General features: G+C 38.6%; 1 non-coding gene across 1 annotated transcript; it reads right to left on the minus strand.

Moving 5' to 3' along the window:
• Positions 1 to 5,288: 5,288 nt before the first annotated feature.
• On the minus strand, positions 5,289 to 5,395 carry LOC146398669 (U6 spliceosomal RNA). Its single transcript, XR_014820129.1, has one exon. It is a non-coding gene; the product is annotated as a U6 spliceosomal RNA (small nuclear RNA).
• Between the last annotated feature and the right edge of the window lie 17,823 nt (positions 5,396 to 23,218).

Consider the following 23,218-nt stretch of genomic DNA (forward strand, 5'->3'; position numbering starts at 1 on the left):
AATACCATTAATTTAGTAGAGGGCGGCTATTCCTGTCCTGAAGGAATATTCGCCACACTAAGAAAAACTTAAAGTGACGATTTGAGTCTACAAAATCACAATGACATTCTAAACCCAAGATTCGCAAAATGGGCCACAGGCCCAGGCACCTGAAAGATGTTAGGATCTACTTGTTTTCACACCTGTGGAAATGCAGAAAGGCTCGTATGTTCTCCAGGAAGGTGAAATATTGCAGCTTTAAAAATGTCTTCTATACTTTCTCTGGCAAACAGTGACTTTGCTCTTGCATGAAAGTACAAATACTAACTATCTCACGACTTAATCCACCCCATTTTTAAAAATGTCTTGCCTTTTTCAATATAATAAGCTATATAGAAATCCAAATTTTTGTTGTTGCTCAAGAAATTAACTTGATGCACTGATAGAAACTAAACAGTAGGTGGCATTTGTCAGTTTCCTCTCAGGTGACTTGACAACTAGCATTTGAGCTGCTGGGCATCATTAGTCATTAGGTGTTTCAAATAATGTCACATCATTAGTTAATTCAAATTTTCATGCCACAAAATAATTAGATTATCAAATCTGTGTTGTGTGCAAAACAAAGACTCATTAAGATTCAGTAAGGGCTTCATTTCTACTTAAAAAAAAAAAACTTTGAGAAAAGTCAAAGAGAGGGTTCTATGCACGAAAAGTTAAATAGCAACATAGGACTGAAAATATAAAGAAAATCAGAAAAGCACAGTCTTAAGGAAGTATGTGTTTAATTGCAAACACAGAAATTACCAAAGGGCTGTGGGGTTTTTTTTGCGGAGGCCTCAGAGAGATTCGCCAGGAAGGGTACGTATTAGAGCAGCAGTTCTCCGCTGAGGGCCGTTGGCCCCCTTGCAGATGCTGAGCAAGGCAGGGTTGGCAGAGTTTAGACGGTCACAAGTGGGAGGCAGAAAGCTGCTGGTGTCACGTGGATGGACGCCAGCAATGCTGCTGAACATCCTGGATGCACAGGACTATTCCCCCACGAAAAAGAATTATCTGGTCCAAAATGCCAGTGGTGCTAAGGTTGAGAAAACTCTGGACTAAAGCTAAGCCATTTCATAAAAAGGATTTTACTAAAGTGCTGAAGGATGGAGGAGAAAAGATATGACTGAGGGAAGTAAAGAATCATAAATACAAAGGGCTAAAGAGCTGAAGCATTAAGGGGTGCTGAGTGGATCAGTTTAACTTGAGTGAAGGCCTTTATACAGGAGTGGCCAGTGTTGAAATCCAGGCTAGAAAGAGTATGCGATTTGGAGCTCTGCTATGACTAGATGTGAGATTTTGAACCATTATTTGTCTCCTTGGAGCCTGATCTCTCTTATCTAGAGAATGAAGATAATATTTACCTCTTGTATTTGTTGGCAAGGTCAAACCAGATAACTTCAAGTGCTCCCGAGCTGGCAGGACAAGGGGAAACGATCAATAGAGGACAGAGGCAAGTCCATTCCTTCAATTATCTAACCCCAGGGGTTACTGAGGTTCAATTTTCAATTACTGATTGAAATTACTGATTTTCAATTACTACCACAATCAAGCAACGGCTGATTACCTAAGCTTTTATTATCTGCTTCCATCCTTTCCTTCATTTATTCAACAAAGATTTCTTCAGTGAGCCTTCTTTTCAGGCAAGGGTCCCTTCTCTTAAGAGAGCTTTCATTCCTTTGGAGAAAAACAGATTTATAAACAAAGAAAATGAAAGGCAGCCTCTGAATGAAGAACGTACAGATGACTCCAAACCTGTAACATGATTGTTTCTTCAAGAAGGATAATAAGGAATCCTAGAAAGTCTAGAATCTCCTGTGGTAATACTTGCAATTCATCCTGAACTCTGATAGGACATCAAACAGTTCTCTTTTAACATGTCCAAATTCGCCTTGTTCAAGTTGCAAGCATTTTCTTTTGCTGTTTGACCATCTTTGTTCTTAAATACATACAGGCTTTCCCACATACAGATTGCCTTTGTTAAAATCATTGCCTGATTCAGTGGTATATGGACTGTCTCCCATTCATTAGGCAAGTGTACAATTTTTGATAAATAGCCTTGGCGGGGACCGGTGTCCATGTGGAGTCCTGAGGCTGTGCTAAGCCAGCATTGGCCATCCCTTCTAGCACAGAGTGGAGTCCTGATAGGATGGCAGAGGGAACTCGAGATATTATGAACCCTGGTTGTCTAAAGCAGGTCTGTGAAGTCAGAGATTAGAAAATATTCAATGCCAGCCAAAACAAGTAGGAGATGATGTCATTTGGAGGGTTTGAGGTATGAATTGAAAGATAAGTCGCTGCTCTCCGGATAGATAAACTGGGGACAAGTATTCCAAACAGAAGCAAGAGCTTAAAGATTAAAGATTTACAGGAGGAAGACGAGCTTGGAGGAGGTGGATCACCATGGGTAGCTCTCTGCAGCTGGATCATGACAAAGAGTGGGGGGAAAGGCCAGAGAGGCACATGGCAGCCCGATTACAAAAGGCCAGGCAGGCTGTGCACATGCGTTTGGCTTTTTTGTAAGGCTATGTAGAATTATTAAACAATTTTACAAAGGAAAGTAATATAATCATATTTGTGTTTTTAGAAAGATTTCCCCCCCAACCCCGGGTGCAATGTGCAAGATGGAGCATAAAAGCCCAGGCCAAAGAATAAGCACTGCTCGTATCAATGGAAAAAATTCTTGACTTTTATGTTTGGTCTTGTGACCATTGTCTTGGAACAAATTAGGTTATAAAAATGGGATGCCTGTACATAATATTACTGGTGGGAGGTGATATTTCTTGTTTAGTATGTTATTCGCGGTTTGCCAGAGAAAAGGAACCAATAGGGTAGATAGATAGAGAGATATACAGACAGATAAATTTATTTCAATAAAAGTATTCTAAGACATTAGCTCCTATGATTAAGGGGCTGGCAAATCCAAAATATACAGGGTAGGCCAATAGGCTAGAGACCCAGAGAAGAGATAATCCTACCGTTCAAATCAAAGGCCTTCAGGCTAAAGACCCAGGAAAGAGCAACATTGCAGTTCAAGTCTAAAGGCCATCAGGATGGAGACACAGTAAACATCCCATGTTGCAATTCAAGTTCAAAGGAAGTGGTAGGACAGGAGGAACAGGGGCTGGAACTAGAAATACCTGGTCAAGGTATTTCTGAAAGCTAAATTCAGAGCTCTACGGCTTAGGGTTCATGAATAGGAATTTAAAAATGTGAAGAGCCAGACACTCAAAAACGCACAGTCACAAACCTTTACACTCTCCCCCATCCTTTTTTTTTTCCCACATCAAGGACTGTCTGGCAGTTTGGGATGACCTCACCCAATAGGACATATCTGATTATCAGTAAAAGGGAAATCTTCACTATTCTTTGCATCTAGTAATGTGATCACAGGTAAATGATCCTGTTGACTAAGACAATTATTTGCTTTTAATAGATGCTTATTTAAAGCTTCAATTATTGTTCTCCTTGAGCCTCATTCCCTGCCCTCACATCATGAGTCTTAAGTAAGTTACTTATGAAATCCTTTTCCATCACTGGATTTAATTAACTTTGGGGAAGGTCAATCTTAACATAAATAGTACTGTGGATAGTCTCCATTCAAGGGTCTTCATTAAAAAACAGGTGAAAACAAAATAATGAATTAAAGACCAGCAAACTTTTCAGATTTTGTTTGAGATTGTTGTCAGTATCCCAGCAAGAATAAGAAATTAACAAACACAGAGACAAGAGAAAGAAAAGACAGTGCAAAGCACCGATAGAAGCTGGTGACTTGACACAAATGGATGGACAACTACCACTCCCAAACCAGGTAAGTGACATAGGCAGTCAGTCAAGTATCCTGGGGAAAAATGGTGAGTTCTACTTTATAAATACTAAATTGGCATTTCCACAATGTTATCCAAGAGGAACTGTTTGTACTATAAAGTAGAAGCAGCCTAGATCAAGAACTTGAATTTGAAATAAAAGACTTTTTTAAATTGAGGTTAATATGGAAGAAAGCCATGGATTTGGGAAATCTCTGAAAGATGAGCTAGTAGAGAAGGAAATAAAATGAACATGAAAATAATCCGTCACACCTTTAGGAATAAAGATAGCAAATTAGAGGAGAAGTTAAGAAACATAGCAAGGAACCAACACTGTCAAGAGAAAAAATCTCACTTGACCTTATAAACACCTCCCTTACCACGCCCTAAGTCCCCTGTTATCGCCTTCATTGATCTTTTTATTTTCAGCAACATTTGTGGAAAATAAATATTTTTGCGCTACTTGTCCCTCATACATGGATGTCTTCCCCCTGCATTAGAGCCATATCCCAACCACTCCCCTGAAACTGCCCTGGAAACTGTAGGAAATCTAATGGTCAAAATCTATCTCACTGACTCAAAAAAATGGTTTCCTTACTTTCTCTGCATTCTTTGGCACTACAGACCACACCTTTATTTAAAAATATTTCTTCTCTTGGTTTATTAAAACCCATCATTTCTCGATTTCTAAGTTTTGTGGGGAGAGGAACTTCTCAGTCTCCATCCTGGTCGTTTGTTTTTAGCCTCAAACTATATTCTCCAAAGTCCTTTCAACCCTCTTCTCCCTCCTAAGTGGTCCCTCAACAATTTCTCTTATCAATTCACTCTTTAGACTGAATGACCTTCAAGTCTTTTTTTTTTAATTCCAGATGTTTCTTATGATTTCTGAGCAATAATACTTGACTGCTCACTATATATGTCCAATTGGTGGGCCCATAAGCATCTGTAAGTCAACATTTTTTCAAACCCAATCCACATCCTTCCCCAAATACGCCATTCCTCCATTATTCCCAGTCTTATATACAAGCCTTCCTTCTATCCAGTGAGCTAAGCTAGAAACCTGGGAATCACCTTAGGTTCCTCTATCTCCCAATTACCATAACAAAGCATACACTTGGGCTTGAATTTTTGACTCTCTAAGGATCTCTTTTAAATACCCCCTTCTTTTTCCATTCCAACTGCCATTACCCTACTAAAAGCATAATCATCTCTTACCTAGAATACTACACTAGGCTCCTAACTGATCAATTTGCTTATCTTACCTTCTTTTTCTAAATATTTTCATTATGGTTGATTTACAGGGTTGTGCCAATTTCTGCTGTATAACAAAGTGACTCAGTCAGACAGGTATATACATTCTATTTTTTTTTTTTCCCCTCATGGTCTGTCCTAGGAGATTGAGTATAGTTCCCTGTGCTATACAGTAGGACCTTATTGTTTATCCACTCTACTATAATAGTTTGCATAAAAAATATGCAACGCTTCATGAATTTGCATATCATCCTTGCACAGGGGCCATGCTAATCGTCTCTGTATTGTTCCCATTCTAGTATATGTGCTGCCGACGCAAGCACTTATCTTACCTTCTGTCTCTGCATCAGTCTCCTGCTCCATGCTCTCTCTCCAATGGATCCACTTCAAATACACCTACCACACTGATATTTCAAAAAGGTTTCATGTCACAGCACTCACATTCTTGGAAGATCCTCCCCATAACCTTTAGAAACAATTATGTACAATTTCCAACATAAACAAAGTGTTCCATGACCTGGCTCCTGCTTAACATTCCAATAAAAATCTTACTTCCCCATCACAGGATTACCATATCAAGATGGAATCCCCCTACCCTGAACTTCCCAGCCAAGCTCACTTCCGTTATAAAGCCCCTACTTTGCACAGAACTTATTTTCCTCATGTCACAACCCTCCTTTGTGACTAGTGAACTGCTGTCACCATTCCCTTCTCAGTTCAAGTGTCCCTTTCCTCTGGTACCTGCTGTATACCAGGGATTCTGCTCAATGCCAGGAATACAAAGAGGTATAAGGTAGTAGACAGCCCATGGTCAATAGCCAACACACATGTACTTAATGAAAGTATGAGACAGAAGCTAAAATAGACAGGTTCAGAAAGTGATGACAAAATGCGGTGGAATGCCTGCCAGAGGAATATGGCTGGTTCTTCCTTTGAGGGTTCAGGGGATCAGGAAAGGTTGTCTAAGAGGGATGACCACCTTAGAGTTCATGTTCACCGGGTAAACATGAATAGAAAAATAACTACCTCAGAAGAGTAGCCTGAACGCTGGATCACAAAAGAGCATGGCATGCAAGAGGAAATTGCAAATGTTTCCACTTGACTGGTGCCTAGAAAGTCACAGGAAGAGGTAAGAAATGACGAGGTTGAATACTAAGAGGGGGAGAGTGCAGGAAATGGTAATGCTTAAAAAAAGTGGTGGGCCAAAATCATGGAAGTGTTTGTAGGCAAGCAAGTCATTGCTAAGACAATGGGAAAACTGAAGGGAAATGGTTTTGGAAGAAGCTTAGGGTTGTGAAGACCAAATCAGTGGATTAGGGCCAGTGGAGCCAGAGTATTGATGGAGCCCTGTAAGTAGAAAACGAGCATGTGACTTCATCAGTAAAGACAGATGAAGAGGGAAAGCAGATACTAAAGAGGCTAACATGAATGAACTTAGAGTAGATTGTATGTGGTTTGGGGTGAGGAAGAAGGAAAGGGTTCATGTTGATTCCTGCTTTTCTGATTAAAGTGATTTGGTGGATGCTACTATGACAATTCAACTCTTTTTTCAGAAATGAAACATTTTATAATTTTCTAGTGTAGCTTTTTTAAAATTAACCACTGTTAATAAAGATGAGCTAATCTGAACATGTCATTTTCTTGACTAGCAGACCTAATCATTTCAACACAAAATAGTCTTAGTTAATATTTATCAGTTGTATGATTTTTACAAGTTTTTCTCCTTGCTGCTAGCAAATACCAGGGGCATATTATTTTTTGCATTCATTCTTGAGCCTCCAAGGATTAGCTGACTGCATTCTACTTTTATGTTTTCAAAAGCAAAAAAAGTAAAGTCTACCTTCACTTCTAAAAAATATGAACTTTTAGAATCAATACCGATTAAATGTCTTTAAACAGCAATTTGCTTTTGCTGTACATCCCACCAACAGGAAAATTAGTGATTTTGATGGCCACAATAAAAAGCCATACACTACCCCTTTCTACAATGTTGGTTTAATTACAGCCCAGCATGTTCTTTTTTCTTTTCAGTTAGCAATGCCAGAAACATATGTGGTGAGTTAACAGCCAAGATAATTGAAATGTAGGATTTTTGGCTGCCAATAGGGTAACACCAAACCTTGGGAGCTAACAAGAGGTGTGGATGATTCATTAACAAAACATAAAATTGTGAGATGGGCAGCTAAGCATCCAGTAAGAAGCAATTACTGCGTCTCATTCTGTGAGTTTGCCTTTGGCTGGAAAGAATGGCCAGTCAGCAGCTCACCCTGGCCATTCTCAGGAAAGTTGATGCTTGCATATCAGCATATATGGGCTATTTACATAGAGGTGGAAGAGACCAGTGGCTTATAAAGGTCCTCTACTTGTCATCACAATATTAATCTAGAGGGAAATTGGGTGGGATCTCTAGTGCAGAAAGTTCTACAGTCTTCCATATTAATGACAGACATCTTATGCTTGACTGGTGGATTTGTTTAAAGAACTTTCACACACATTTGATCAGCATAAGTTGTGTATTCATAAGTACACAGCCTCCCAAGTACTTCTTAGATATGACAAGGAAACTGATACTTTAGAAATATTTAGTGGCATGCCCAGAACCCAGTTTTCCAATTGTAGCATCCGTGCAGTAAACTAAAAGTAGCATTTCTACACAAGCACTCTAAATTTTGTTAGAATTGGAGCTTGTTTATTAACATGTCCCTAGTTTAATAGCTTTTGACATAAAAGGGAGCTGCCTTTCAATCACTTCTATTCCCATGAAAAACAATATTTATAAACTGTTAACATTTCATGCGTTAAAAAAAAGAGAGAGAGAGAGATCCCAATCCAGTTGCTGTCAGCCAGCACTCCAGAAGGTAAAATGGAATACCCCCAGATTGCTGTATTTTGTGCCAGGTCTGCTGCTTCATGGCACAAAGCAAACAGAGAAAGTTGATGATTATTTAGTATGGTCAGACAGACAAATCATGCAAATTAGGCTACATAATACTCCTGCATATTACTTGATAGTCCAAATATTTGTGTCCTTCGAACAGCTTACTAAGTTTCTATTTTGTTAAGTTTCTCCCCTTTAACTCATGATCTGCGGACGTTACCTATTATAGGTATTTTCTATTGAAACTGTCATCAATTATTGCTGTCTATACATTTATCAAACGCTTACTCAGTGCCCACTATCTTCCAGACTCTATTACTTGAGATCGAGTTAACTGGCATTTCGAGATCATTGTAATTCACAAGGTTAAGTTTAATAATGATTACCAAGAGACTCACGCACACAAGTAATTTAATTCCTACTAATGTTATTTTAATCTGCTGAATGATGGCATGCCCAAATATGACTCATGTTCTGTTAATGGAAAATAAGAATATCCCTGAAAGTTGTGTGTCTGCCACAAGTTGTCTCCATGAATGAACATTAGAACTGAATGAAATTCTTGGGAAAAACATCCAAATGAAAAGTGAGAAGTCCTGTCAACCATCTGGAACTTTCATACCCAATGCCAAACATCCAGATACTTGCTAAAATCTGGATGAGCGTTAGCTGTCATTTAGCGATAACCTGAGTTACTTTTTCAACATTTGGATTGTACTAGTAAATGTTGATTTCTAGACTGTAATGTATCCCTACGATGACATCTCAGCAGTAACATTAGCCTTTAAGTTTTACTTTTGATTTTTTGAATAAAAGCATATGAGGAGCAAGTTTTCCAGTAACACAAAAGGTTAGTACAATCTACTGGTAAAAAACAACTTCAGCTGAAATTGTCATGTCTGATCTGACAATTTTCTTAATGGAAATATAAATGCAAAAGTTTAGACTGTCTTTCTTATCCCGTTTCTAAAATGGAGGGAAAAAAAAAAAAACTTTAACATGATGTGTTTACCACAAATACTTGGTAACCTTGATTAAACAGATTTGTGTCATTAAGATATATCCCTTTGTCACTTCCCCCCATAAAAAATAATTTGAATGAATGGTTCAGGAAATGTAGACACAATGTTGGGTTTATACAATTTTTTAAAAAATTCCATGAAGTCCTCATTGTGGCTCAGCAGTAACATGAGTATCCATGAGGACTCAAGTACGATCCCTGGCTCCGCTCAGTCTGTTCAGGATCTGGCATTGCTGTGACCTGCAGTGTGGGTCACAGACTTGATTCAGATCTGTTGTTGCTGTGGCTGTGGCATAGGCAGGCAGCTGTAGCTCTTATTCAACCCCTAGCTTGGAAACTTCCACATGCCTCCCAGGAAGGGGGGGCGGAAGCAGCCCTAGAAAGACCAAAAAAAAAAAAAAAAAATTACAAGTTGTGCTTAGTTCCATCCATAAAGTCTCTGGCTGATAATCTAATCAATAGTTGCTATTTACTGTCATTTTTCCCTCTGGGTTTAGGTCAGTTTAAAACTCTCCAGTAAAGAAGATTACTGGTAAACTTCTTTCTCAAATAGGGTATACTCTATGCTTTCAATGTGTTTCTTGGATTACTTAAGCAAGCCATTTTTTTTCTAAACAACTAAATATTTTATATTTTTAAATGTACAGTTCTTAATATCATTTAAAAAAATAGAAATATTATCATATACTTTCAAAGTTATTATTGCCTGTTGCCTTAAAGCAAAATGTATGACCCCAGAGCAGAAGTAAATGGGTTTGAATAGTTCTATTCATGAAATTTTATATGTACAGAAAATATATATCAGAAAAATCTTTAAAATGCTTCCTTGCTATTGATAAATCTAGAGTTGACTTTTAATGTTTGCAATATCCATGTGAATTTGATATAATTAAATATTGACATTAACAAATAGGATAAGAGTTAATAAATTTAACTAACTTAGGTGTAGTTTTAAAACTAGCGTGCTTTGGAGTTTCCGTTGTGGCTCAGTGGTTAACAAATCCGACTAGGAACCATGAGGTTGCAGGTTCGATCCCTGGCCTTGCTCAGTGGGTTAAGGATCTGGTGTTGCTGTGGTGTAGGTCAAAGATGCAGCTCGGATCCTGCGTTGGTATGGCTCTGGCATAGACTGGTAGCTACAGCTCTGATTAGACCCCTAGCCTGGGAACCTCCATATGCTGCAGGAGGGGCCATAGCAAAGGCAAAAAGACAAAAAAAAAAAAAAAAAAAAAAAAAAAAAAAAAAAAACAAAAAAACTAGTATGCTTTGGTTCTAAGAGTCAAAGTAAAATCATTTCTTTTGAAAGAAATGAACTTGCTTGGCCAATGTGGATGCAAAAATTACAGGGAAATGATTTCTTGATAATTCAGTTATTAGAAAATTTTAAATAGATTCAGACAAATTAGGTATGTGAAATCTTCTTGTTAACTGAAAAGCTTTTGAAGTTTAAATATAGATCAAGTGTCATCAATGAAAACTTAGTGGCCAAATGGGGATGAACAAAACTACCTATGGTCCACTTAGGATTTTTAAGTGTTGTTGAAAACTTTATATAAATGCAAAAACTTACACATATATGAGTACACTGACTTATGTGCCCAAGTCCATTGCTAATTCCACTTTTTAGCCCAATTGCTAAAATAAAGAGCTCGGAGAGGTTTTAAAATTTTCATGACTGCAAGAAAAGTCTCAGATGTAGATTGGGCATTGGCATAAACTTAGCTAGTTGGCATCAGCATTAGTAACAGGTGGCATAGTAAGCAATGAAATTGCAAAGGCAGAACAGTTTGCATTTCCTGTGTTATCTCAACCTTTTTTTGGTAAGTATAATTCTGGTAATTAGGAGCAAGTTTGTTTTTTTAATGGAATCCCCAAAGCACCAGAATATTTGCTCAAAATTGTTAATATTTAAGTTTGTATAGGAGGTTTTTAAAGCTATCATATAATAAATAATAGGAGTTCCTGTCATGGCTCAGTGGAAGCGAATCTGACTAGTATCCATGCGGACACAGGTTCGATCCCCAGCCTTGCTCAGTGGGTTAAGGATCCCGCGTTGCAGTGAGTTGTGGTGCAGGTCACAGACGTGTCTTGGATCTGGCATTGCTGTGGCTATGGCTTAGGTTGGCAGCTATAGCTCCGATTCAACCCTTGGCCTGGGAACCTCCATATGCCACAGGTGCGGCCCTAAAAAGACCCCCCCCCCAAAAAAATAATAATGGTTCACATACATATCCTGTGATAGTATACAATTTTTTTTCACATGCATCACATCCCCAATACAAGGCATGATTCTGACAGGCTCAGTTAAGAAAACCCAATTATATTAAAAACTTCCATCAACTAATTTCCTCACTGTTGTGCACTTGGTGTTAAAAAGTGTTATACCATTTCCACAAGGCCTCATCTATAGAAATTTTATTAATCCAAATAATTACTCTTGCCAACATTTAGAAAATGTCTTCGACATGGTGTCAATTTTTGTGACTTTCTTTGGGCAATAATATTTCTATTTGGATTGTGACTTATCATGTGTTTTAGATTTATTGTTTATAGTGTATGCTTGAATTAAAATTAGAAACACAAGTAAAAAGTTCTCTAGCATTATGTTAGTATGATTAACAATAGAGTTCATTATTCATAAAAATATAAATGTTCCTTTTAAGTTTAATGGTAAAGAAAAATAAGTATTGTGGTCATGAAAAAAAAGTATAAGTTTTGGACTGAGATAAACTCTATCTTTTATAATTCGCTTGTCTCTAAGTTTTACCTAAGTAAAGGAGAGAACAGTTTTTACGTATACAATTGTGATAAAAACTAAATGGTTCCCTAGGATGGCTGTGAGGGAGGTGATAGAATTCTTTCCAGAATGATAGAATCGCAGTTTCCTCAGGCCCCGTCCTGCCATAGCAAAGCATTGAAATGGTGGGTGTTTTATGAATTTATTAAAGCTAAAGTACATTTTTGGGGAAGGGGGCGGGAGAGGACACGTGTTCGTGCATGGGTAAAAGAGGACCTGCCTCACTTTACAATTGTTTTTCTATCCCCGTGCAGGATCCCCTATTTGCATGGGGAACCGGTTATAGTTTGGGTGAGGAATGGGCAACATTCCTTCTCTACCAGGGAGTGAGAAGTCCAGGTTGCTCAAGGCGGGGAAGGGGCATTACAATGAGACATGGCCAGAGGCTTTGGGGTTTTATCTCCTTGAAGGGGACTTGAAGCCTGTAACATAAGGATCTGTCCCAAGACTCTCTTCTTGGCTTGTAGGTGACCATCTCTCTCCTGAGTCTCTTCATAGGGTCTTCCCTCTATGCTTATCTCTGTGTCCACAATTCCCATTTTTATAATGACACCAGGCATATTGGATTAAGGGCCCACCTACTGAACTTATGTTAACTTGGTCACCTCTGTAAAGTCCCTATCACCAAATAAGGTCACCTTCTGAGGTCCTGGGGGTAAGGACTTCAACATATGCATGTTAGGGGTAGACATACTTCAACCCCTAACAGACACCACCTGAAAAGGACTTCACTCTTTTTCTTACAGCCACCAAACCACCAATCCATCTGCCCTGGGATGTCATAAGGATTCCCAACTTGTCACCAGCAGAGTGATCCCAACGATCACCTCATGGTAATTTCCAGTGCCTCCTCATTTCACCGAAAACAAGAGGCAAGGCCCTAAGTGACGTGCACCAGCCTTCACAAGGTCTCTGACTTCCACTCCTCAGACTTTCCTTCTTCACAGAAGCCAAGCATTTATTCAAGAAAACAAGAATCTCCATCAGTGATGCTGTTATAGTTACTGTTCAATTATGTTGATAATTGAACTGAACCTAGGTCTGCTTGCCCACCACATAACAAAGCCAATTGACTGATACCTGCTTGTGGTGAAGCAAAGTCCAGTGTTTATTTGCAGGGCACAAAGTAAGGTGTAGAGGCAGCTTTTGCCCAAAAGACCAGGACTCCCCTACTTGCCTGTGGCTTTCAGGGAAGGATTTTTAAATGCAGCAGCTTGGGTAAGTGCTATAGGGTGCACGGCTTTCTTCTAATTGGTAGATGGTGAAATATCAGGGTATTATTTCAAGAATCTCAATCATCAGCCTCCAGGGTTTCAACCAGTTGAGGTAGGGTCTGCAGGCTTGTGGTTAGAATATAGTTACCATGCTCCACCTGGTGGGAGGGTGGTAACAACTTGTAAGTAACTGTTAGATTGTTGTGTATATCCTTGAAGGGGAACTAGGGCTTTTTCTTTAATCACCAAGCTATTGTTTAATCTATCTGGCTTAACTGCTTTTCCTTTGTTTCTGCATTCCCTCACTTCCCTAATTGGTAACTATTTGAGCCTACTCTTTGGAACCCAGGAAAGGCATGTGAGACTAAATCTTTTTGATTTTTTTTTTTTTTTTTTTTTTTTTGGAAACAGGAACCAAGGAACATGGAGGAGGGGCTTTTGTACCTGGGAGGACACTGCAGGGCACGGCTCAGCTTCCATATATAAGGTACAATTTATATCTGGCTTCTTCATTCAGCAGGATGCCGTGGATGCTCAGTTAAAGTTGTAGCTGCACCAGTGAAGACAAATGGTTGCCCTTCTCTTGTGAAACCTGTTACTGAAGTCACATTGAGATTTGTCATAATTCACATCCGTTTTCCTTTACCATTTTATTGTTGTACTTTAATTGTACTTATAGTCCTTTATCTTCCTGTCTCTATCTCTTTATAAATCAATTGTTCCTAATAAGATTTTGAATATCACCCTTTTGGAGAGCAAAATAAATTTAAGATAAAATGAAATACTAGTATTTAAGCCGTTCATGAACATTTTGGCTCACATCCATGTTATTGGTCTTAGTGACATCCAGTGGCCATGACAAGTCAGTGGCAGGATTTCAGGTCTTTCCAGAACTATCTTTATGTACTTCTTACCAAAAACATAGGGGAAAAGACACTATATCCTTAGGTCACTGATTATTTTAACATAAGTATAATAAAATACTCCCTTGTTATTTGTCATTCATAGCTGAACTACCTTATGTATCATAAAAAATAGATATTTTGACATTTATTTCACTCCACCTCCATTAATAAATTAGTATCTGTGATCACATAAAAATATTTAACCTACAAGTTATTTTTTAAATTTCTAAACAGATATAGCTTATATGATTAATATTTTGTTTTCACACATCTTTAGGTTAGAGTATTTTTATTTAAATAAAATGATCAAATATACTATTAAAGGTATATGCCAGTCTAAAAAAAAAATCAAAAGTTTTCCTTGGTTCTTTTGAGCTAATGTTTTAAAATATTATATATTTCATTTGATGGTAATGAGGCAAGTTTGTGCTGCGAATGACTGTGAAGGTCTTACGAGGCGCCAGGTGCTGATATCAGAGACTAAAGCATCAGACTCTAAGAAGTAACATAATGTCTTTTCGATCAAAGGAAATCTTGGTTACTCCATTTTGCTCTGGTTTTCAGCCGAAACACCTTCCTGCGACCCCCTCCTCTTTCTTTCCTCTCCCAGCAACAGTTTGTTTCAAATCAGCCCACCGACAAGCATGTGCACCCTGACCTGACCAATGGGAAGGGGGCAGGTACATCACCTGCGTTGGAGATAAATAGAGAGGGTCCTTTCTTCTTTGCTCAGGCTTTTTGAGCACCCGCGCCCTTCTGCAGAAGTAAAGAGCCTTGTCAACATCTCCCCGTGTTCACGTGTCTCATTTTCTGACACTGACGATCCGAGCCATTTCCCCAACAAGACTACAGCTCTAGATTTTTTGAAAAGGTCCCCAAAATCTATGGTACAAATTTTTGTGCCTGAGGCAAGTTATTTAGTTCTTTAGGCTGGGTTTCTGAGGATAATGATATGGCTCTATATTACAGCATTAAGCTAAGAACTAGCTACAAAAAAATGACTACCTGGTACTCTGTAGTTGAAAAAGTCAATCATGCAAACTTGCACATGCGCAAAACCTAAGAGGAGTCAGGAAATCAAGCTTTCTGTCTTTCTCAATAATAGCAAGGAAATCCATCCGAGGCCCCTTTTCTTATGTAGAGCACAAGGCTAGAGCCATGGCTGAAGAAACAAGCTGCAGAATACCCACCGAAGGCGTACTTGCAGTGAACAGATCTTAAGAATATGGCACTTATATTTCGCTGGGAAATTGATATGCATATATGAAATCTCTAAAAAAAGGTTCAGTTGAGCACATAATTAAATGCTAGGCTCTAAGAGACCTTTGTAGAAGGCAAGTAGCAGAACAATGACCGTGGGCTGCCAGACTAAGTAAAGTCTTCAAGAGAGAGAGGAGTATTCATCTTAACAGAAGCACAGACATTTGATTAGCAATGAAAAGTATGGAGAAAGAGAGAAAAGAGGCAGTTTAATTTCAGGCAGAAGTCGTAAGTAAAGTGCGGCAGTGAGACACGGGTACCCGGGAATGGTGACGGAGACCGAATAATCCTGACCCAAGGTGCCGCTTTTGGGGTGATGGGGTGGGGTGGGGATGGAGGACACTTGGGTGGCCAGTTGATGTGTGCTTGGACCAAAGGCTGACAGACCTCATCACCAAGAGGAACAAGGAGTCATTATAGATTTTTAGAATCCAATGACAGGATATAAGGGGCATGACAAGAAATTTAAACTGCTAATTGAAACAAAGACGAAGATGATGCCGGAAAGATGGTATCCTACTGAGTAGCATTGAGAACTATGTCTAGATACTCATATTGCAACAGAACAAAGGGTGGGGGAAAAAAAACGTATACATGTAAGGATAACTTGATCCCCTTGCTGTACAGTGGGAAAAAATAAATAAATGAAATAAAGCTTAAAAAAATAAAAAATAAATTAAAAAAAAAGAATCCAGGTTCCTGTTCACAGCAGTCAAAGAATGAACTCCACCAACACACAGGCAGCAAGGAAGCCAAGTCTTTATTAAAGAAACGCAGAGAGCTCCCAGGACAGCTGGGAGGGGGGAGAAGAGCCCCCTTTCTCTATTGTCCTATAGGGGTTTTTATCCCTTAAAGATGTGGGGGGTACCAGTGTGGGGTCCAGAGACATGTAGTCTTCTCCCATTGGCTTTGCCCAGTTACCTATATCAGTTCTTGTCCAATAAGTTCCTAGGGGTGGAACCAGCCCATAAGTCTCATGGTTTCTTTGCCCTTTTCTTCCCGTAAACTGAGTCACAGGGGATTAGAGATTAATGTCCATCTGAGCGTGGGTACACTCCCTAGAGTAAACAAGGTCTGTGGGATGTTACTCCCTGGAGCCCTTAAGCCACAAATGTTAATCAATGGCCATATCAAAGAAGGCATGGAAGCCCTTGCTCCTGCACGGACTACCTGAGTTAATATTCTGCCTCACACCTGTGTTTCTTATAAGAAAAAAACAGAACATAACTTCATTAAAGCATAGATAATAATTTGGGGAAAGTAAGAAAGACTTAAAGATTCTAAAGCACTAAATGGGCCTGGTGATCAGCAGCCTGCAGAAGGTATAGGTCAGCAACAAGTCAGGAAAAAAAAAGTGCAAGATATTGACCCTGTGAATGGTCCTCCTCCACAAAATAACTAGATAGATGGATAGATAGATAGATAGATAGATAGATAGATAGATAGATCGATCAATAGAGGAGGATTAGAAGGGGAAATTTCGGACAGGAAGAAACAAAGGCAGATATCTATCTTTAGTCGTCCTTCAAGTCTCAAAGCATGATATATTCTCTCAAAAGTTTTCTGATGTTTCAAGCAAATGTATGTCCGACGTTCCCTGGCTATGATCTCGTCACACTTACAAAGGAACTTGTTTAACGTTCCTCACGCCTCCTTACTACTTTTCTCTTTAATTTTTCTTTCCCTCTCCTAATCTTCTCCTTTTCCCCAATTGGGACTTCTTTCCTTCCGCTTTGAAAGCTGCCTTGATCTTCTCTATAAAAGAGAAATTGGTACTGCCTCCTGTCTCCCTTTCCTAATATTCCATTTATGTAATCAATCAGAGTCTTTGATGAATGGTCTCATTCGATTCAATTCATGAGTTCCCTCACTAACTCCTTTCCTCCTAAATTTCTGGTAATTGGATCTGATCATTTCATGAACCCACCTTCTCCAAAATTAGTCACAGCAAGCTCCATCTCTTCTCTTTTCTTTCCCAACTGCACTGAATGGATATCTAGATAAACAGACAGACAGATAGATAGACAAGCAGATAGATCAAATTAAAAATGAGAAAGCTAGTGGGACTGAGGTCTTAAAGAAAGCAAGCAAGTCTTGAATTATTATGGAGAGTAGTCCAGGGAACCAATGAAGGATAAATAAAAGGAGTGCTGAGCCGGAGGACAAGGCCAAGTTGAAGTTGTACAGCAGGCTCTATCAGGGAGCCAGCTGCACAAAGCCACAGGACTTTCCCTGGAAGCTGGAAGCACTCTGAACTCTGCAAACAGAAGGCTCAGCATGGAGCAGTCCCAGGCTGGAGATGGGGAGGGCCCATGAGGGAGCCCAAAATGCTGGCAGGAGCCCTGAGGCAGCTGACCGCTTAGTACATGGTGGAAAGGAGTCAACTTGGGTCTGCTGAGAGAAGCTTAATCTTAGCCAAAAAAGGCAGAGATGAGTAATGTCATAACTCCCAAGGCAGAAAGCAAGCTTCCTCTCTTTGTGGAGAAAGGAGACACAAGAAAATGTGCAGAAGGCTGAATTTGCCACTTCCTAGGGCCTGGGAGCAGTATTTTGTGATAGGCAGTTCCACTCAGGAACCGTCAGACCAAGGGCTCTGATATGTAAGAACTTGACTGTTGAAAAATGTCATTTTTTTTTTTTTTTTGGAGTTCCCATTGTGGCTCAGTGGTTAATGAATCTGACTAGGAACCATGAGCTTTCGGGTTTGATCCCTGGTCTTGCTCAGTGGGTTAAGGATCCGGCGTGGCCATGAGCTGTGGTGTAGGTCCCAGATACGGGCTCGGATCTGGTGTGGCTGTGGCTGTGTTGTAGGCCAGCAGCTACAGTTCTGATTGGACCTCTAGCCTGGGAACCTCCATATGCTGTGGGTGCGGCCCTAGAAAAGACAGAAAAAAGAAGAAAGAAAGAAAGGAAGGAAGAAAGAAAGAAAGAAGGAAGGAAGGAAGGGAGGAAAGATGTCATTTTGCCCAAAAAAGAGAAAAAGAAAAATATTATTTTGGATGAGAGAATGAAACTGTGAAGAGCTAGGCTGGATTCTAGTAGTTTGGGTAAATGGATAATGGATATAGATTTTTTTTTTTTTTAAAGCACAATGGTTCTCAAAGCATTGGCTTCAGATGGCATCATCACTATCACCTAAAAAACTGAAAAAACATCATTTCTTGGGCCCCACCTAGCTATTGAATCAGCAACTCTGGGGATGTGACTCAGCAATCTAGATTTTAACAAGTCTCCCAGATGATGAAACACGTTCAAGTCTGAGAACCACTGTCTCTGAGAAAAGAGCAAGGACAATAAAAGTATAGATGACAAGGGCCTTATCTGTGAAAAAAAAAAAAAAAATGGAATGAGCCAGACTCGATCATTATTCTGAAACAGTCATGTAAAACACAAATAATAATAATAACCAAGCAGTCGACACTTCTTTAAACCTTTTGCATTTTAAACATTTCTTTCAAATAAAATTTCTGCGCGGTACAGGAAAGACTTAATGGAGCAGAAGAAAAGATTTGCAAACCACATTTCCAATGAGAGGTTAATACCTAAAATAAATAAGAAACTCCTAGAATTTAATAGCAAAAACCCACAAATAACTTGATATGGGCAAAGGAATTGCATAGACTCTCCTCCAAAGATGACTTAAAAATGGCCAACAGGTATAATGAAAGGTGCTTAACAACAGGAAAATGCAAATCAAAACCACAATAGTACCCCATACTGGAACTCTCTATCTGCTCTTTGATGGCAATTTTATGGGGAAAAAATTGGAATATTTACCAGCTGTTCACAAAAAATAATTCAAAATTGCAAGAAATGCACACAAAGTTTAGGGAGGCTGCATTTTAACAAGATAGAAAATAAATAGTTTGAAGGAGAAGAGTAAATTGTAGGAACGTATAATTCACAACAGTATAAAGATGAGGTTGCTTTTGCGACTGCCTAAGAACAACATTTTAGCAAATACATCCTGAAGAATCGTGACAAGTTAGACATGTTACCATTTCCTGGTAATTACTTTATGAAAAAAATACCATTCGTTGTTAGATGATTTACATAAAAACAATTTACAGTGCTGTTTGTATTTATTTAATTATTTAAATGCCAGACTAAATATGTTCCCTAGAGAAATCTTCGTAAAATTATCATTTCATTAGTAATTGGAGACAATGATGCTTATTACTTTCTCTGCTGTATACTTAAGCTCTGTTCTTGTGATGGCCAAGGTGGGATCCTAGCAACCGACAATGGTGGACGCTTTAGAGCCAGCCTGTAGGCCATGCCCTCCTCAAAAAAGATGCCCTTCAATTCACCCAAACCTATGTATTCAATTTAAATCATTCTTAGCTTATGCAAAACAAACACACTGTCCAAGTGCCTTATTACAGCATATAAGTGATATTTATCTCAAACAATATTTCAAAATTTGCTTAATTATGAAGTTAACATCTTTCTATTATCTAAATGCAGTCTGTATGTATCACAGAAAGTAAAATTTAGATAAATCATACCAAGAAAATTAAAACACTGTATTTCTACTATTTGTAGATTCCTACACACATACCTTAGGCTAGACTTTAGTATATAACTTTCCAGATATCTTGGTATCACACACACAGACACACACATGGAGCACAGACATGTTTTTTCAGTTACTTAATCTCTATGTTCCCTTTTCAATATCTTTTCATCTTACCTAATATATAGTCCATAGTCTGATTTCCCCAACTAAGCCAGAAATGTTCATTACCCTTGGTTTATCCAAAACCAGGACACACATTGGCATCATTTTAAATAGTCCTTGAATCTCTTCTTTTTTAGTCTAACACACTTCCCCATTCTGCTTTATTTCCCTTCATGGTATGGACTTGTTGAGGAGACTTTGCCAGTTATACTGAAGAATATTTCACCCTCTAGATGTGCCAAGAGTAATCTATCTTGTTCTTTTCTCTTTAATTTAGTTCTAAAGGGCTGACGGATTCAAATACAGCATAGATAATGCAGAACACATCATGGCATCAAGAGACATCTGGATGACCCACCATTCGTGACACTGACTTTAACCACAGAATTTAGGGCATGATTGATTCCTTAAATTACAGCTACTACTTTTTCTAGGGTCAAAAATGTTATCTCTGTGGATTTTACTTTGATATCCTTCAAATAGCCAGTCTCCTGTCAAACGTAATCGTCTTTACACTAATTGATAATCCTTGCTAGAGTTGGTGTTTAATTAGGAGTTGCGAATTGCTGGCTTTTTAACCCTTTACATTCAGAAAGTAAAATTAAATAGAATTATTATGGACTTACTTACTGCATGCTTACAAAGTGTCAGGTTCTCTGCAATGGTTTTTGTAAGTAGTGAGTCATTTAAACCCCATTTCAATCCTAGGAGGGAGGTAATGTTTAGTCCATGGAGCCAAAGAAGAAACTGAGATGATTAGAATAAGGCTCTTAAAGAAAAATAATTTGTTCTTGCTAGCAGCTCATTAATCTAAATCACTTATCTGTCTGACTCCAAAGAATGTGATGTTTACCATTAAGTTATACAGTCACTCAGAGTTCCCATCGTGGCTCAGCAGAAACAAATCCAACTAGCATCCGTGAGGACACAGGTTCGATCTGAGGCCTAGCTCACACACCACAGCTCACAGCAATGCCAGATCCCTAACCTGCTGAGAGAAGCCAGGGATCGAACCTGTGTCCTCATAGATACGAGTCGGGCTCCTTACACTGAGCCACAATGGGAACTTCCAAGACAATCATATTTTGATGAAAGAATATTTTGCTTTATTTTTTCTATTCGTATATTTTTGTATTCTCTTTTCTTTCAATATTGTCCTGCCTTGAAATACAAAATAAAAGTGGAAACATTTTTCTGAAATTTTAATGGCCATCTTAGACTTTGTTCTTACTTTAGGGGAAAATGCTCTCAAAGTTTCATCATAAAGTGCAATATTTGTTGTAGTTTTTGTATGTATTTTATCATTTTCTAAAAATTTTCATCAAGAATGGATATTGAGTTTTAATGAATAATTTCTTCACATCTAATGATATTCTACAGGTTTCATTTTAATGTAAATTATATTAATAAGCTCTGTTGTGGAAAACCATCTTTGCATTAGAAAATAAATACAACTTGACATAATGTGTCACATTTTTATATTTTTCTGGACTTTGTTGATATTTGTTTGGGGGTTTTATACCTGTTTTTGTTTTTTGTCTTTTTGCCTTTTCTAGGGCCGCTCCCGAGGCATATGGAGGTTCCCAGGCTAGGGGTCTAATCGGAGCCGTGGCCACCGGCCTACGCCAGAGCCACAGCAACTCGGGATCCGAGCCAAGTCTGTAACCTACAGCATAGCTCATGGCAAAGCCAGATCCTCAACCCACTGAGCAAGGCCAGGGATCGAACCTGCAAGCTCATGGTTCCTAGTCAGATTCGTTAACCACTGAGCTACGACAGGAACTCCTATACCTGTTTTACTAACTGAGATTGCCCTCTATATTTCCCTTCTCTCATTTTACATGCATAGTTTCTTGATAAAATGTATACATTAGACAATGCATTTTTCTGAAATATTATATACAAAACTGAAAATATTTGTTCTAAGGAAGTGTTCCCTATACAAAACTTGTGTCTGCTAGTTTGAGAAGAGGAATATTTAAACCACTAGCTAGACTGTAGTCATTTTTATATGATTTACCTAATTTGTATTTCCTTTTTTTCTTTTTTCTTTCTTTTTTTTTTTTGTCTTTTTGCCTTTTCTTGGGCCGCTCCCTTGGCATATCGAGGTTCCCAGGCTAGGGGTCCAGTCGGAGCTGTAGCTGCGGGCCTACACCACAGACACAGCAAGGCCAGATCCAAGCCACATCTGCAACCTTCACCACAGCTCACGTCAACACCGGATCCTTAACCCACTGAGCAAGGCCAGGCACCAAACCCGCAACCTTATGGATCCTAGTCAGATTCGTTAACCACTGCGCCATGACGGGAACTCCTAATTTGTATTTTTTAATTCCATTTTGATTTCATTTTTATAAAAGTTGTTCACTTTGAGTTTTCCAATGTTTGGCAAAATTTCTTTATAATATCATTTTTCAAAATCTTCAGCTTCTCTGGTTGTACCCTTGTTCCTAATATTCGCTTTCAATTTTCTTACTCTTTTCTAAAATTTGCAGATTTTGCTAACTTGCTCAATGAACGAAGTTGGCTTGGTGATTTTCCAAACCATATGTCTATTTCCTTTTTCATTATTTATTTACTTTCATTATTTCTTTTCTAGAGGATTTCTTCTCCTCTTGAATGTTTTTCCTTAAATATTTCATTCACAGTTTTCAACATTTCCTCCTTTAAATAAAGCAATTAAGGCTATAATTTCTCCTGTATAATCCTAATCTAAACTCTATATATTTTGATAAGAAGTACTTATAACTTTTTCATTGCTGAATATATTTTAATCTCTATCTCAATTTCTCCTTCATCCTATAAGTAATATAGAAGTTGGTATTAAAATGTGAACATGTGCAAAGTTTCCATATATGTATCAAAGATGTAACCTTTGTAATTTGTTGTTATATGAAGGAAGAACCCATAAGCAGAGGGAATAGCAAGTACAAAGCCCTGAGTACATGAGTACCTGGTGTATTCAAGGAACTGCGTGGAATTCAGGGTAGCTGAGAAGAGTCAGCAGAAGAGTAGAAAATGAAGTCAGAAGGGTAACATAAGGCTGGGTCCTATCTGACCCTAAAGGCCATATTAAGGCCTTAACATTTACTCTTTTTTTCTTCCAGTTTTTAAAAATTTTTTATTATAGTTGATTTACAATGTTGTCAATTTCTGCTGTACAGCAAAGCAACCCAGTTATATACACATTGTTTTTCTCATATTCCATCCTGTTCTATCACAAGTGACTGGATATAGTTCCCTGTGCTCTACAGCAGGACCTCATTGCTTATCCATTCTAAATACAATGGTTTGCATCTACCAACCCAAACTCCCAGTCCATCCCACTCTCTCCCCCTCCCCCTTGGCAACCACAAGTCTATTCTCGGTGACTGTGAGTCTGTTTCTGTT

Source organism: Sus scrofa, chromosome 11 (assembly GCF_054392235.1).
Source record: "Sus scrofa isolate SSC_HxYL_T2T_F1_AM1 chromosome 11, Sscrofa_HxYL_maternal_Yorkshire_Landrace_v2.0, whole genome shotgun sequence".
NCBI classification, from domain to species: domain Eukaryota; kingdom Metazoa; phylum Chordata; class Mammalia; order Artiodactyla; family Suidae; genus Sus; species Sus scrofa.